Source organism: Somniosus microcephalus, unplaced genomic scaffold (genome assembly GCF_052327205.1).
Source record: "Somniosus microcephalus isolate GS21.2 unplaced genomic scaffold, FLI_Smic_1.0 unresolved_chr1, whole genome shotgun sequence".
Taxonomy (NCBI): domain Eukaryota; kingdom Metazoa; phylum Chordata; class Chondrichthyes; order Squaliformes; family Somniosidae; genus Somniosus; species Somniosus microcephalus.
Window position 1 is genome coordinate 5581521 of NW_028225179.1, and position 15691 is coordinate 5597211.

General features: G+C 50.6%; 1 long non-coding RNA gene across 1 annotated transcript; it reads right to left on the bottom strand.

Moving 5' to 3' along the window:
- Positions 1–5596: 5596 nt before the first annotated feature.
- Positions 5597–11549, bottom strand: LOC147093344 (uncharacterized). The gene is made up of 3 exons (XR_015074691.1): positions 11480–11549; positions 9804–9999; positions 5597–5737 (listed from the first exon to the last, which is right to left on the bottom strand). It is a non-coding gene; the product is annotated as an uncharacterized LOC147093344 (long non-coding RNA).
- Between the last annotated feature and the right edge of the window lie 4142 nt (positions 11550–15691).

Genomic DNA, 15691 nt, shown 5'->3' on the forward strand with positions numbered 1-15691 from the left:
GCTTGATTCTCTATCTAACCCGTGCTGTAACTGCCCTGGGAGTGTTTGATGGGACAGTGTAGAGGGAGCTTTACTCTGTATCTAACCCGTGCTGTACCTGCCCTGGGTGTGTTTGATTGGACAGTGTAGAGGGAGCTACATTCTGTATCTAACCCATGCTGGACCTGCCCTGGGTGTGTTTTTACAGGTGGAGATCACCCCTCTTAGGCAGCAGGACAATGACCGCCCTGCGCCAAGAGAGGGGTATCTCCCCGGTCGCCTGACTTTCCCCCAGGACGCACACTTAGTCGCCCCCAGGATGTCCCAGAATGCCCTGTGGAACTCCACCGTCAGCACGTCCAGCCCTGGGGACTTTCCCTTCGAGAGCTGGCCGAGGGCGCCGGTCAGCTCCGCCAAGCTTAGTGGAGCGTTCAATTTTTCAGCGCCCTCCGGGCCGAACTTCAGCAAGTCCTCCCACAAAACTCTGCGTGCATCCTCACTGGACAGATCCAGAGAGAACAGAGCCCCATAATAGGCCCGGGTCTCCGCGCTGATCCCCTCCAGATCCGAGACCAGAGATCCATCGTCGGCCAGCAGCCCCAAGAGCTGCTTACGGACCCCTCGTCTTTTTTCCAGCGAGTAGAAGAAGGGAGAGCCGCGGCCCAGGACCCGGAGGATCTGGATCCGTGACCTCACATATGCGCCTCAGGACCCGACGAGCTGCAGGTCATTCAGTGCGCCCTTCTTCTCTTCATACACCTTCCGCAGGGCCGGGTCATCGACGACTTGACCGAGACGGGATCCAGGTCGAGCACCTCACTCTCCAACCACCTGACCTGGGCCTCCCGCCTCTTGGTCGAACCCCTCGTGTTCTCCTGACAGAAGAGGCAGACGTGAGCCTTGCCCACATCCCACCATAGCCTCAAGGAGGGGAAGCCCCGCCGCTTCATTCTCCAATCGGCCCAGAACCGACAAAACAAATCCCAGAACCGCTCGTCCTCCAGCAGCAGGTTGTTAAAATGCCAATACGTGGACCCCCCGGCATGTGCAATGGAGCGAGCTCTGCCCACACCAGGTGGTGGTCCATGCACGGCCCCGGCCATATGGAAGCCGCCGGGATGCAGGAGACGTACACCCGGGAAATGTAAAGGCAGTCAATTCTGGACCTTCCTCTTCCAGACCTCACGTAAGTGAAGGCGCTGGAGTTGGGATGGAGATATCGCCAGACGTCCACCAAGTCAAAGGACCCGACCAGGTCCCTCAACTTCTCCACCGATGCCAGACTGTGCGGGGGACCCGAACGGACCCTCACCTCAAGGTTGCAATTAAAATCTCCCCCGAGGATGACGCACTCAACGACGTCGATGGAGCCCAGAAGAGCAGACTCTTCTTCAAAGAAGCACACTTGCTGCGCACTGGCCACAGTGACCTGAAGCAAGCAGCCCGGCACGTGCTCCTTGACTCACAAGATAACCGGCTGAAAATGCAGGGCCAGCAAGATAGCCACCCCACTGGAATAGTTGGAGAGGTGACTCATGCTGACCCCTCCTTGCCACACCAGGAGCCACGTGGCTTCGTCCTCCGGAACGGTGTGGGTTTGTTGCAGGAAGCACACCGCATACCTCCCGTCCCGGAGGACCAAGAAGTTATTAAATCTACGGCACGCATCTCTGCTGCCGTTGATGTTGAGGCTGGCTATGGTTATCTTCATGACAAGAGTATAGTGCAACCTCTACTTAACCTAACGGGAGGAGGGAGAGCAGCCGCTATTCGACTGCCACACGCTCAGCAGCCCAGCGAGGAACTTGTTGATCTCACGCTGCTCCCATGGCCCCGCGCCCTCGTCCACGCCCATGGATTTGACAGCGGCATGTACGGAGCCGAGGAGCAGCACCAGATCCGACCATCTGTCTAGGGCCTTGGAGGCAGGGCAGTTCTTTCGTACATGCCCCACCTCCTTACAGGCGTGGCACTGCACACCGTCCGATGTCCAAAAGATGCGGTGGGCAGCCCCCTCATGGCACACGATAAAAGCGCCCTTGGTATCCTCTTCCCGGGCCAGCTGAACAAAAAGCTGGTGCTGGAAGGAGAAGACGTGCCGGAGGCTGGCCTCCCTGCATCCGAGCGGGATGGGTGTGATCCCCGACCTCACCTCCCCCAGTTGACTTAGGTGGGGGGAGGAGGAGCTCAGCCAAAACAAAGGGCGGGACGTTTGACAAGAGGATCCTTTGCGCGGTGGCCTCGAGAGGATCCACTGGCAGGAAGGTCCCGCCCATGGTGAGCCCCTTGGTTACAGCAAGGGACACAGCCCGCTCTGATGCCAGGAAGAACACCGCCTTGCCGTACATTTTCGAGGTGGCGACGATGGCTGAAGGGCCGACAACCCCAGCCATGGCCTTCGCGCACGCCTCGATAGTCATGTTGGGGTGAGTGTAGCTCTTCACCCCGTGTTTTTTAGTGATGAGGTGGAATGGTGACGGGGCAGCAGAAGCAGCGGGAGCAGCTGTGGCTGTGGCTGCCACACTTGTGTATGACCTTGCTGGCCCCGTCACCAGCGATGATGTGGTCGCCATCGTGGGGTGCTTATTATAAAGGGCTACACCCACCCCAAGTCACATGCCTGGTGATGTTAATGGCCTCAGTGGTTGTTTTCCCTGAGCAGAGGGAGCTTTAAAAGTGAAGGCACACCTCTCCCCTTGTTGATTAAATTGGGAGAGGGGCCCTCTCCCCTCTGCTCAATGGGCAATTAATGGATATGAGGTGCCTCTTTAGAGAGAGACAAAGAGAGAGGCAAAGAGAGAGAGAAAGGAGGGGTGGGAAGGAGGGAGGCCTCAGGGGCTGGGTCTCCACTCAAGATGGTGGGTGGGTGCTCGCAGGGGTGCACTCTCTGAAAAATAAGTCTCTATTGATGGTCTTCTTGTGGGGGGAGAAGATGTCTTCACCTGGGAAAATAAAGCTGGAGATGCCCAGGCTCAGTCCACCACCAGGTCTTACCGATGTGATAATTAAATGAGGACTTCACCTGGGCAGCTCCAGCTGTCCCAGGTCAAGCAATAGGGAGGGGTGTTTGCTAGTGGTGTGTGTGGCCTAGTTTTTACAAGAGCCACACACACTCACACACACCCCTAGATGTTTTCTTCTCCTTCTTCTTTCCTCCCCCCCACTTATATAGAGAGTCTTTATGAGAGTGCACCATGAAACACCCACCTGTAGAAGTTTTCCAACGGCTCTCCCTCCTTCTGAACAGATGTAGGATGTTCGTTTTTCTCCCCTCTCTCCCTCTCCTGTAATGGAGACCAGTTGGGGAAACAGTGATGGAATGGCTTCCCTTTGTTGTTAGCTCTGGTCTGGTCTCCTGGTCTCTCCTCTCCCCTCCTCTGCCACCCCAATAGTAGCTGCAGCAGCAACAGATGTGGTCTCTCCTCCTGGACACAGAGAGAGAGACCTCACCTGTCCTGTCCTCTCCTCTCCTCTCCTTCTCTTCTGGCACAGCAGCAGCACAAGATTCCTGGCTGGCTATCAGGGATCCCGGGGTTCATTTTTTCTCTTTTATTTAAATCTGGTAGTACTTGTTACAACTCATCAATTACATGATAAATCCATTACATTCATTAACCACAATAAGGCTAAGCCTTAAAAAAACAGCTTTAAGATTAACAGTACAAATACTGTAATACATTTTTCCAGACAAAAACAAAGTCAACAATACAGGTACCCATAGTAAAAAACAATACATACCAGTCCTACTGGCAATCTAGTAACTCTTCATTTTTGCTTGGTATAATCTGTTGTCCTTTTAAAAATTTTAACATTCAAGTACAACAGTACTTATACAACTCATCAGTTACATAGTAAATCCATTACATTCATTGACCAATTATGGTCAACAATATAAATACAACAATAAATTTTACAGGTAAATCAATAATATTTACAGTACAAACTGCAACTATTTAATAAACCAAGAATCCGTACACACCAGTCCAACTGGCATCGTTCAATCATTCATTCCTCCATTCGTCCATCCGTTCGCTCAAGCGTAAGTTCCATTGTGCATGACTGTGTACATGTGTCCCATTTCTGTCTGTGTGCATGCATGCGTTCGTTCATCTGTCCGGCAGGCTTCGCACTCACCAAGCGGGCCTTCATCCTGGGGAGCGAGGGCCCTTCATTCGGTCGAACGTAAGTTCCATTGTGTATGTGTGCGTATCATTTGTCTACCTGTGTGCATGCGTGCGTTCGTTCATCCGTCCAGCAGGCCTCACACTCACCGAGTGACCCCCGTCCTGGGGAGCGGGCCCTTCATTCAGTCGAATGTAAGTTCCATTGTGTATGCGTGCATATCATTTGTCTACCTGTGTGCATGCGTGTGTTCGTTCATCCATCCGGCAGGCTTCATGCTCACCGAGTGACCCCCGTCCTGGGGAGCGGGCCCTTCATTCGGTCGAACGTAAGTTCCATTGTGTATGCGTGCGTGCGTGCGTGCATATATTTCTATCCGCATGCGTGCGTTCACTAGAGCGTTCATTCGTTCGATTAAGGAAGGCTTTAACACTAAATAACACCACAATATACAAAGTCCTACAACCATATCAAAAAATCACTTAAGACTTCAAATAAACTACTTTTAACCAGAACCCGAAACTTCTTCAAAAAACAAGTAATACCAGTTCAATGCCAGTCCTATTGGCACTCTAATAACTCCTCATCTTCACGTGATGTTATCCAACCATATAATGTCATAATCCTTATCCACAGTCTTCAACCTTTCCACAGAAAAGAAGCCAACCACTTTCTCAAATCCCGTAAAAGAGGAAAACGAGTACTCAAATTTCCTTCTTCTTGCTGTTATCACTCACAGGACCCAGCCATCAAGACATTGGTTATTCCTTGCTGATATACCTTGTTTAGTCTTTTATTTTCCTTTTTTACTTTTATCCCGTTCTCTTTTCCCATCTTATGGCTGTTCAAGCACCATACTATAGATAGGAACAGTCTGTCTTTCCTCCACCAAAATGGCGGTGCACAAACCCGATCCCATCACCAAAACAAAGCCTCACAGCTGCCACCAGACGAACCACAGGCGGGGCCGCTGGAACTCATTCGGGCCGGAGACCGTTCTTCAACTTTAGAAACCGTGCAGCATGCTCACCCACAGCATCTCCCGACTCTGCTTCTGTCGACCAGCCACTCTGCCCTGGGCCCCCCGCCTGGGGTCCTCCGCCCTGTGCCCCCCGCCTGTGGTCCTCCATGCTTCCGACCAATAGGGAGCGAGCGGGGCGGGGCTGGATGAGCAAGCCGGCGGCAGGTCCTCCAACCAATCGGGGAGCCCGAGGGGCGGGACTAGCGCCGGCTGATTGTCTGCTCCGCAGGGCAGCAAGTTTCTCCAGTCCCTTGTTCAGGGCCCGGGGCCAGGGGAGGCTGTGGCCCTTTATTCCCCTTATTGGACACAAGGCTCTTTGTCTCACAACACACTGGCTCAGGTTTTAATAGAGACTTTTTAAATTCATCAATAAAAGCAGATAAATCTCGTGGAACAAAATATTTAATATTTGGGAGTAAAAATACTGTTATTTTTCCTCTGTGGAATTTGTTAGTTTCAGACAATAACAACAACTTGTATTTATAGAACGTATTTAATGTAGTAAAATGTCCCAACGTGCTTCACGGGAGCGTTATAAAACAAAATTTGACACCAGGTACAAAGCAAACATATTCCCATAAGGAGGAAAGGTGGGGCGTCCAAAGCTCAAGCTCCCTGGATGACAAAGGATATTGAGGTTAGGATAAAACAGAAAACGGAGGTTTACGACAAATGTCAGGTACAGAATACAGTCAAAAACCAGGAGAATACAGAGAGTGCGGGGGAAATTGAAAAAGGATATATGAAAGAAAGACTTGCATTGATATAGCGCCTTTCATGACCACCAGACATCTCAAAGCTCTTTACAGCCAATGAAGTACTTTTGAAGTGGAGTCATTGTTGTAATGTGGGAAACACGGCAGCCAATTTGTGCTCAGCAAGCTCCCACAAACAGCATTGTGATAATAACCAGGTAATCTGTTTTTGTTATGTTGGTTGAGGGATAAATATTGGCCAGGACACTGGGGATAACTCCCCTACTCTTCTTCAAAAGAGTGCCATGGGATCTTTTACATCCACCTGAGAGAGCAGACGGGGCCTCAGTTTAAAGTCTCATCAGAAACAGTGCAGCACTCCCTCAGCACTGCACTGGAGTGTCAGCCTAGCTTTATGTGCTCAAGTCCCTGGAGTGGGACTAAAACCCACAACCTTCTGACCCAAAGAGCAAGTAGTGCTACCCACTGAGCCACAGCTGACACAAAGGAGAGAATACAAGAAAAGATTAGTGGGTAATGTAAAAGGGAACCCAAAAATCTTTCATAAACATATGAAAAGTAAAAGGATCGTTAAAGGAATGGTGGGGCCGATTAGGGACCAAATAGGAGCTCATCATACGGAGGCAGAGGGCGTGGCTGAGGTACTGAATGAGTACTTATCATCTGTCTTCACAAAAGAAGCAGATGAAGTTAATGTTGCAGTAGAGGAGGGGGGGAGTAGAGAAATTGGATGAAAATGGATAGAAAGGAGGTGCTAAATAGGTTGTCATCACTCAAAGTTAACAAGTCACCCAGTCCAGGTGGATGCATCCTAGATTGCAGAGGGAAGCTAGGGTGGAGATAGCAGAAGCTCCGACCACAATCTTTCAATCTCCCTCAGATATATGGGAGTGGTGCCAGAGGACTGGAGGATTGCAAATGTTACACCCCTGTTTAAAAAAAGGGAAGAGGGTTAAACCTGGCAACTACAGGCCAATCAGTCTAATGTCAGTGTGGGTGAACGACTAGAGACCATTGTCAAGGACAAAATTAATTCTCACTTGGAAAACATGGATTAATAAGGGGCAGCCAGTATGGATTTGTTAAAGGTAAATCATGTCTGAATAACCTGATTGAGTTCTCTGATGAAGTAACAGAGGGTTGATGAAGGTAGTGCAGCAGATGTTGTATATATGGACTTTCAAAAGGCATTTGATAAAATACCACATAAGAGACTTACTCTGAAAATAGAAGCAGAGGGAATTAAAGGGCTGATGGTAATTTGGGTATATAATTGGCTAAGGGAGAGGAGACAGTGAGCAGTGCTGAGGAATGTTTTTCTGACTGGAGGGAAGTATGCAGTGGGTTCCCCCAGGGGTCGGAATTAGGACCATTGCTTTTCTTGTTATATATAAATGACCTGGACTTGGGTATAGGTGAACAATTTCAAAGTTTACGGATGATACTATTTACTATGTTGCCAAGTTTTGAGTGTAGTAGTAGCAGACTTCAGAAGGACAGAGACAGACTGTGAAATAAGCAGACACAAGGCAGATCAAATTAAATGAGGATAAGTGTGAAGTGATGCACTTAGGGAGAAACAACAGGGAGAGGCCGTATAATCTAAATGGGACTATTTTGAGGGGGTGCAAGAGCAGAGGGACCTGGGGGTCCCTCTTCACAAATCTTTGAAAGTGCCACGGCAAATTGGTGAGGCGGTTCAGAAAGCGTGTGGGATACTTGGCTTTTTAAATAGTGCCATTGAAAACAAAAACAAGGAAGTTACACTAAACCTTCACAAATCACTAGTTAGGAACATAGGACAGGAGGAGGCCATCCAGCCCCTCGAGCCTGTTCCGCCATTCAACGAGATCATGGCTGATCTGCGACCTAACTCCATATACCCGCCTTTGGCCCATATCCCTTAATATCTTTGGGTAACAAAAACCTATCAATCTCAGATTTAAAATTAACAATTGATCGAGCAGCAATTGCTGTTTGCGGAAGAGAGTTCCAAACTTCTACCACCCTTTGTGTGTAGAAGTGTTTCCTAATTTCACTCCTGAAAGGTCTGGCTCTAATTTTTAGACTATGCCCCCAGTCCTAGAATCCCCAACCAGCGGAAATAGTTTCTCTCTATCTACCCTATCTGTTCCCCTTAATATCCTGAAAACTTCGATCAGATCACCCCTTAACTTTCTAAAATCCAGGGAATACAACCCTAATTTGTGTAATCCCTCCTCGTAACTTAACCCTTGAAGTCCGGGTATCATTCTGGTAATCCTACGCTGCACTCCCTCCAAGGCCAATATATCCTTCCTAAGGTGTGATGCCCAGAACTGCTCACAGTGCTCCAGGTGTGGTCTAACCAGGGTTTTGTACAGCTGCAGGGTTTTGGCCTCAGCTGGAGTCTTGTGTACAGTTCTGGGCACCACACTTTAGGAAGGATGTCAAGGCCTTGGAGAGGGTGCAGAGGAGGTTGACCAGGATGGTACCAGGGATGAGGGACTTCAGTTATGTAGAGAGGCTGGAGAAGCTGGGATTGTTCCCCTTAGAGCAGAGAAGGTTAAGAGGAGACCTAGTAGAGGTGTTCAAAATGATGAGGGGTTTTGATTGAGCAAGTAGGGAGAAACTGTTCACTCTGGCAAATGGGTCGGTAACCAAAGGTCACAGATTTAAAATAGTTACTAAAAGAACTATAGGTGAAATGAGGAGAATTGTTTTCACACAGAGGGTTGTTCAGATCTGGAACGCACCATCTGAAAGGATGCTGGAATCAGGTTTCACAGGAACTTTCAAACAGTAATTGGACGAGACTTGAAGAGGACTAGTTTGCAGAGTTCTGGGGATAAAGCTGGGGTTTGGGACTAAATTGGACAGCTCTTTCAAAGACACGATGGGCACAGACACGATGGGCCGAATCACCTCCTTCTGTGCTGTTAGATTCTATGATCAGTGTGAAGTCGCTGGTGTCTCAGTAGGTTGGATGACTGAATGAATCCCTTCCCACACACGGAGCAGGTGAACAGTCTCTCCCCAGTGTGAACTCGCTGATGTAGCAGCAGCTGGGATGACTGAGTGAATCCCTTCCCACACACGGAGCAGGTGAACAGTCTCTCCCCAGTGTGAACTCGCTGATGTAGCAGCAGGTTGGATAAATGAGTGAATCCCTTCCCACACACGGAGCAGGTGAACGGCGTCTCCCCAGTGTGAACTCGCTGATGTACCAGCAGGTTGGATGAATCAGCGAATCCCTTCCCACACACAGAGCAGCTGAACGGCCTCTCCCCAGTGTGTAGGTGTTGGTGTTTCTTGAGCTCCCAGGAGCTTTTAAAACTCTTCCCACAGTCAGAACATTTAAAGGGCCGCTCGTCGGTGTGAACTCGCTGGTGTCCCTTCAGCTCCCCGGAGCTTTTAAAGCTCTTCCCACAGTCAGAACATTTAAAGGGCCTCTCGTCAGTGTGAACTCGCTGATGTGTCAGCAGGTTGGATGACTGAGTGAATCCCTTCCCACACACAGAGCAGGTGAACGGCTTCTCCCCAGTGTGAACTTGCTGATGTTCCAGCAGGTTGGATGACCGAGCGAATCCCTTCCCACACACAGAGCAGGTGAATGGCCTCTCCCCAGTGTGAACTCGCTGATGTACCTTCAGCTCCCGGGGGCTTTTAAAGCTCTTCCCACAGTCAGAGCATTGAAATGGTCTCTCATCAGTGTGAACAAGCTGGTGTCCCTTCAGATACTGAGCGCTTTTAAAGCTCTTCCCACAGTCAGGACACTGAAATGGTCTCTCCCCAGTGTGAACTCGCTGGTGTGTTTGCAGGTGGGATGAACAAACAAATCCCTTTCCACACACGGAGCAGGTGAACAGACTGTCCCTGGTGTGACTGCGCCGTTGAACTTTCAATGCAGACGGGGAACTGAAGCCCTTCCCGCCATCCCCACCTTTACCCGGTTTCTCCCCGGTGTGACAGTGCACATGTCTCACCAGGTCAGGCGATCGGCTGAATCCGCGTCCACACACGGAACACGTGTGCAGTTTGTCTGCATTGCAATCCCTGCTCTCTCCTTCCATGTGCAATGGCCGATGATATTCAGGTCCTGATGAATCCAGCGACTCTGTCAGATCTTGATGTGATGTTTGGTCTGAGCTTCGCGCCTGTAACTGCTCCACTTCTATAACCCTGTAAATTGAGATCAGAAAAGGATCAGAGGCAAACTGTTGTTTAATTTTCCCCTTTCCGAACCTAGGGGCAGTGAAGCTGATTTTCAGGCCCCAGCTGCTGCACAGGTTGGTTGAAAGGATCAGCAGTAATGGTGGCTGTAATACCCACAAGCCCCCGCGCTCCAGAAAGCACTCTGTTGACTCTGAGTCCCACGCATGTGCTCATGGCCCCCGCGCTCTCCCTCCTGCTCCACAATCGCCCGTCCCGATTGGTCCGCAACACACATGCTCAGCACACAAAATCCCGCGGTTGGAGCATCGGGCTTGCATGTGGAGCCGCAACATCTGGTACGCGTGAGCGGCTCAGGTGGGGGTGAGTCGGTGTTTTGTCTCAGCCGCCAGGGAGGTGCACATGCGCAGGACGACCCAACATTCTTCCTGTCAGCAATCACTCCCTCGTTTCTTTAATAAAAACAGAAAATGCTGGAAATACTCAGCAGGTCAGGCAGCATCTGTGGAGAGAGAAACAGAGTTAGCGGTTCAGGTCGATGACCATTCGTCAGAACTTCTTGCTCTTTAGTGTCAGCCAGTGGCTCAGTGGGCAGCACTCTTGCCTCTGAGTCAGAAAGTTGTGGGTTCACAGTCCCACTCCAGAGACTTGAGCACAAAAATCCAGGCTGACACTCCAGTGCAGTGCTGAGGGAGTGCGGCACTGTCGGAGGTGCTGTCTTTCGGATGAGATGTTAAATTGAGGCCCTGTTTGCTCTCTCAGGTGGATGTAAAAGATCCCATGGCATTATTTCAGGAAAGAAAGACTTGCATTTATATAGTGCCACCAGATATCCTAAAGTGCTTTACAGCCAATGAAGTACTACAATGAAGTAGTCACTGTTGTAATGTGGGAAAGAGCAGGGGAATTATACCCAGTGTTCGAGCCAATGTTTATCCCTCAATCAACATAAAAAAATGATAGATTATCTGGTCATTATCTCATTGCTGTTTGTGGGAGCTTGCTGTGCGCTAATTGACTGCCGCATTTCCTACATTACAACAGTGACTACACTTCAAAAGTACTTCATTGGCTGTAAAGTACATTGGGACGTCCGGTGGTGGTGAAAGGCGCTATATAAATGCAAGTCTTTCTTTATTCACTGGTCTCACCAGCGACCTCTTCTGGCAGTTGGTTGATTGACAGCCGAGAGTCCGCGCATGCGCACGCGGGACGGCGGTTTGGGCCGAGCCCGGCACAGCGACCCCTCCCGGTCACCAAGGGCAACTTCCGCGCATGCCCAGAGGAGACCAACCCCCTCCCCCCACTCGGAGCTGCGCTTGCGCACACGGATCCTGTCGGACGGAGTCGGCGCGGGGCCATTCCGGGGAAAGGCCTTGGTGTCGGTTCCAGAGTCGTGATCGGTGACGCGAAGTGAGTTTTCTCCGCTCCGATTGGGTGGAGAATGGCGCGGGGTGGATCGGGAGAGAATAAAGGGAAATAGAAAAACCTCAGAGTCCGCGAGGCCCCGGACCGAGCGGCCGCAGTTGGACGGTCGACCTGATCTCCTTGGGGACACGTGACCCGGGTATGATTGACGGCAGCTTCAGACCAATAGGGAGCGAGTGGGGCTGGGCTGGAGGAGCGAGCCGGCGGCGGGTCCTCCAACCAATCGGAGAGCCCGAGGGGCGGGACTAGCGGCACCCAGTGGGCGGGTCTGGAGGAGGAAGCCGGCGGCGGGTCCTCCAACCAATCGGGGAGCCTGAGGGGCGGGGCTTGCGGCTCCCAGTGGGCGGGGCTGGAGGAGCGAGCCGGCGGCGTGTCCTCCAACCAATCGGGGAGCCTGAGGGGCGGGGCTGGAGGCACCCAGTCGGCGGGGCTGGAGGAGCGAGCCGGCGGCGGGTCCTCCAACCAATCGGGGAGCCTGAGGGGCGGGGCTGGAGGCACCCAGTGGGCGTGGTTGGAGGAGCGAGCGGTCGGCGGGTTCTCCAACCAATCAGGGAGTCCGAGGGGTGGGGCTTGCGGCAGCCAGTGGGCGGGGCTGGAGGAGCGAGCCGGCGGCGGGTCCTCCAACCAATCGGGGAGCCCGAGGGGCGGGGCTTGCAGCACCCAGTGGGCGGGGCTGGAGGAGCGATCCGGCGGCTGGTCCTCCAACCAATCGGGGAGCCTGAGGGGCGGGGCTTGCGGCACCCAGTGGGTGGGGCTGGAGGAACGAGCCGGCGGCGCGTCCTCCAAGCAATCGGGGAGCCCGAGGGGCGGGACTAGCGCCGGCTGATTGTCTGATCCGCAGGGCAGCGAGTTTCTCCAGTCCCTTGTTCTGGGCCCGGGGCCAGGGGAGGCTGTGGTCCTTTATTCCCCGCATTGGACACAAGGCTCTTTGTCTCAGGCATAGGGTGACGTCGCACTGAAACTTTCCGCCCTCCTTTACAAAGATGGCTGCCGTTAACCTGGGCCTGTAAGGGGATGAAATCCCCGCAAGTGCAAACACGGGATCTTCTGCTTATTATTCGGGGCTTGCCTCCTGCACGAGTTGTTTATGAAGCCTCCCCACCCACCTACCAGTCCATTACTCCACTCTGTCGCGATTCTTACCCGATGCACCATCGCCCTCCCAGCTTCAGCTCCTCTCCACTCCAGTAACGCACTGCGCATGCTCACTAAACCGGCCCCTCCCGCGCCTGCGCGCTGGGCTCTTGTGTTCTGGGTGCGGCACGTGGTCCACTGCGGGGAGTGCTGGGTAAAAGACCAGATTAGTGAATGGAACATGATTTACTGTGATCAGATTGAGGACTGAACCATGTTCATTCTAGTAGTCATGGTTTGTTTCTGCTGATCTTAAAAACCCCTGTATCTGCGCTGGAGATTAATATTCTGTTTAAATAGTGAATAAATAAAGCTCGAGGAACAGCACCTCATCTTTCGATTAGGCACTTTACAACCTTTTGGACTCAACATTGAGCTCAACAATTTCAAACATTAACCCTTACTCCCATTTTTCATGCTGTATGATTTTGCCATCCCCATTTGCAACATTTTCCAAGACTCGGTTTCACAGCCACATCTCTTTCCTCAGCAACTGTCTCCGGTTCCAGCTTATTCCACGTGGATTCCAACTGAACTTCCACCCTTCGTGTTTCAGATCCACCCAGGATAACTTTCCTGCCTCTTACCTTAGTAATATCTGTTACATCTCCAGCTTTTTCCAGTTCTGATGAAGGGTCCCAGACCTGAAACGTTAACTCTGTTTCTCTCTCCACAGATGCTGCCTGGCCTGCTGAGTATTTCCAGCATTTTCTGTTGTTATTTCAGTGAATAAATAAGCTTTGTTTCAAACACACTGTGTCAAATATTTGATTTCTCCATGATAATTGATGTTCTGTTCCAGACTGTTTAATTTTTGGGCCTTTTCTTACTCTAGATTATTTCCGTTCTCATCTTGTTTGCCTTCTACCACATCAAACCCCAAGCTTGCTCCATTTGAGTACACAACTTGTGGGTGTCATAGACTGAACTGTAGTGTCTCACTTACACTCAACTGCCATCAACTGGTCCAGGCAGCGGGCGGTCGAGGGGGTCGTTCGGCCCGACTGCCTGCCTCTCTTCCGGTGGCCCTGGAGATGGAGCACGCGGTGTCCACCGGCAGGCTCGAGGCCTTCCATGACCGGTGGGCACTGCGGGGACTGGAGTGCATCATCACCCCGGCCAACGAAATTTTAATTTAATTTGTTAAGTTTCATTTAATGGTTTTTTAAGTTACAGTTTATTTGTTTATGGTCCCTACAAAAGAGCAAACTCATCTACACACCGCAGGGACTGGAGTGCTTATTACCACAGGTAATGAAATGTTAATTTAATTATTAAGTTTCCTTTAATGTTTTAAGTTAAGCTACAGTTTATTTGTTAACACAAAAGAGCACACTCAGCTGCAATTCCTTTGAACCATAGCTTTATAGAACTATTTTGCATAAGTTTGAAATCTATTACCTGTATCATTTAACCCTTTGTGGATTCAATTTAGTAAAACTCCTCCACACGGACTGCACGTGATAAACTTTGAAAGGTTCTGATCTTTGTAGTAGTCATTTCTGAGCTTGATGGTCTAGTTGATTTAATCTCTTGTTACTAACATACCTTGCACTATTTCTTTCATCGAGATAATTATTTCAAATACTTCCATTATCAGGTCTTTAGCTCCTCCATTGATCCCTGTCAATGATCCTTTGTTAGGGGCTGGGGTTAGGGTGTAGGCTTAGGGGGTAGTGGTTGTGGCCAGTGGTTATTGGTTAGGATTGTGGCTAGTGGTTATTGGTTAGGATTGTTGTTAGTGATTGGGGCTGGTGGTTATTGGTTAGGATTGGGGTTAGTGGTTGGGGCCAGTGGTTATTGGTTAGGATTGGGGTTAGTGGTTGGGGTTAGTGGGTATTGGTTAGGATTGGGGTTAGTGGTTGTGGGTAGTCAATTGGAGGTTAGACTTAGGCGTTAGTGATTAGGGTTCGAAACCACTATTAACAACACAGGTGTCACTGGACGCATCTTTTTTCATTTCATGTTTTTTAACCTCACACAGACGAGTCACAAAACTGCCTCATGAATTGTTCATTCAAGGAACGTTCTTTCTGGCTGGAGCCTGAATTTTTCCCTTCTTTCACATCTCGACATTTCTCACAGAAAAATACATCAGGGACATTAGACTTTGGGATTTGGGGACAAGAACAGGCAGATCGAGGTGCTGGGCTGGTTACATCCAATCATCAGCCTGCCTGAAAAGGGCTTCTGAAAATAACCTGTCACCATCTGATTCCACCGCCATACCTTCATCTATTACCCGCCTGTGGTAAACCACTGTTATACCTGCCTGTGTGGGTGTTTGTATTCCACTGTGTACATGTCTGTACATGCCTCGGCTGACTCCTCCCACGAGTCCAGGTATAAAGGTGACTGCTCCACAGTCCCTCTGTACTCTGGACTGGTCGACCACTCGAGGCACACCTTCATTCTCTTGTTAATAAAAGCCTGTTAGTTACTCGCTTAACCTCAGTCTTTTGAGTAATTGATAGCGCATCAATTTTATTAACAAGATTTTTTTACAATGGAGAAGATCCTCACACCAGCATGCCTGGACTTAGACCATCGGGAGGTGGACGCATCCATCAAGTTTGCTCACTGGCTTAGGTGCTTTGAAAGATTCCTGATCGCCTCTGCTGCAATGGTCAAATTGGATGAGGACAAACTGGATGTCCTGACCTCCAAAGTGAACCACCGAGCGTACTCGGTCATCCAGGATGCGACCTCGTACACGGCTGCTCTCAAGCTCCTCAAGGACCAGTACACGCACCCAGTGAACGAGGTGTACGCCAGGCACCTCCTGGGGAGTCGTAAACAACAACCTGGGAAATCGACCGAGGAATACCTTCAGGCACTGTCTGTGCTTGGCCGGGCCTGTGGTTGTAAGGATGTAAAGGCCACCGTGTACACAGAGGAACTTATCCGGGATGCTTTTGTAGTGGGCCACAGGTCCAATTACACCCAACAGCGACTGTTGGAGCAGAGTGACCTCGACCTCAACAAGGTCTCTGAACTCGCACTATCATTGGACGCAGCCTACCGGGGCATGGATGCCTACTCCTCTGCACCGTGGACGCCACGGGGAACGACAGCCTGGGACACGGTAGGACCATCTCATAGTGCCGTGCCACCCCAGCCACATCCCAGCAACGGCCCA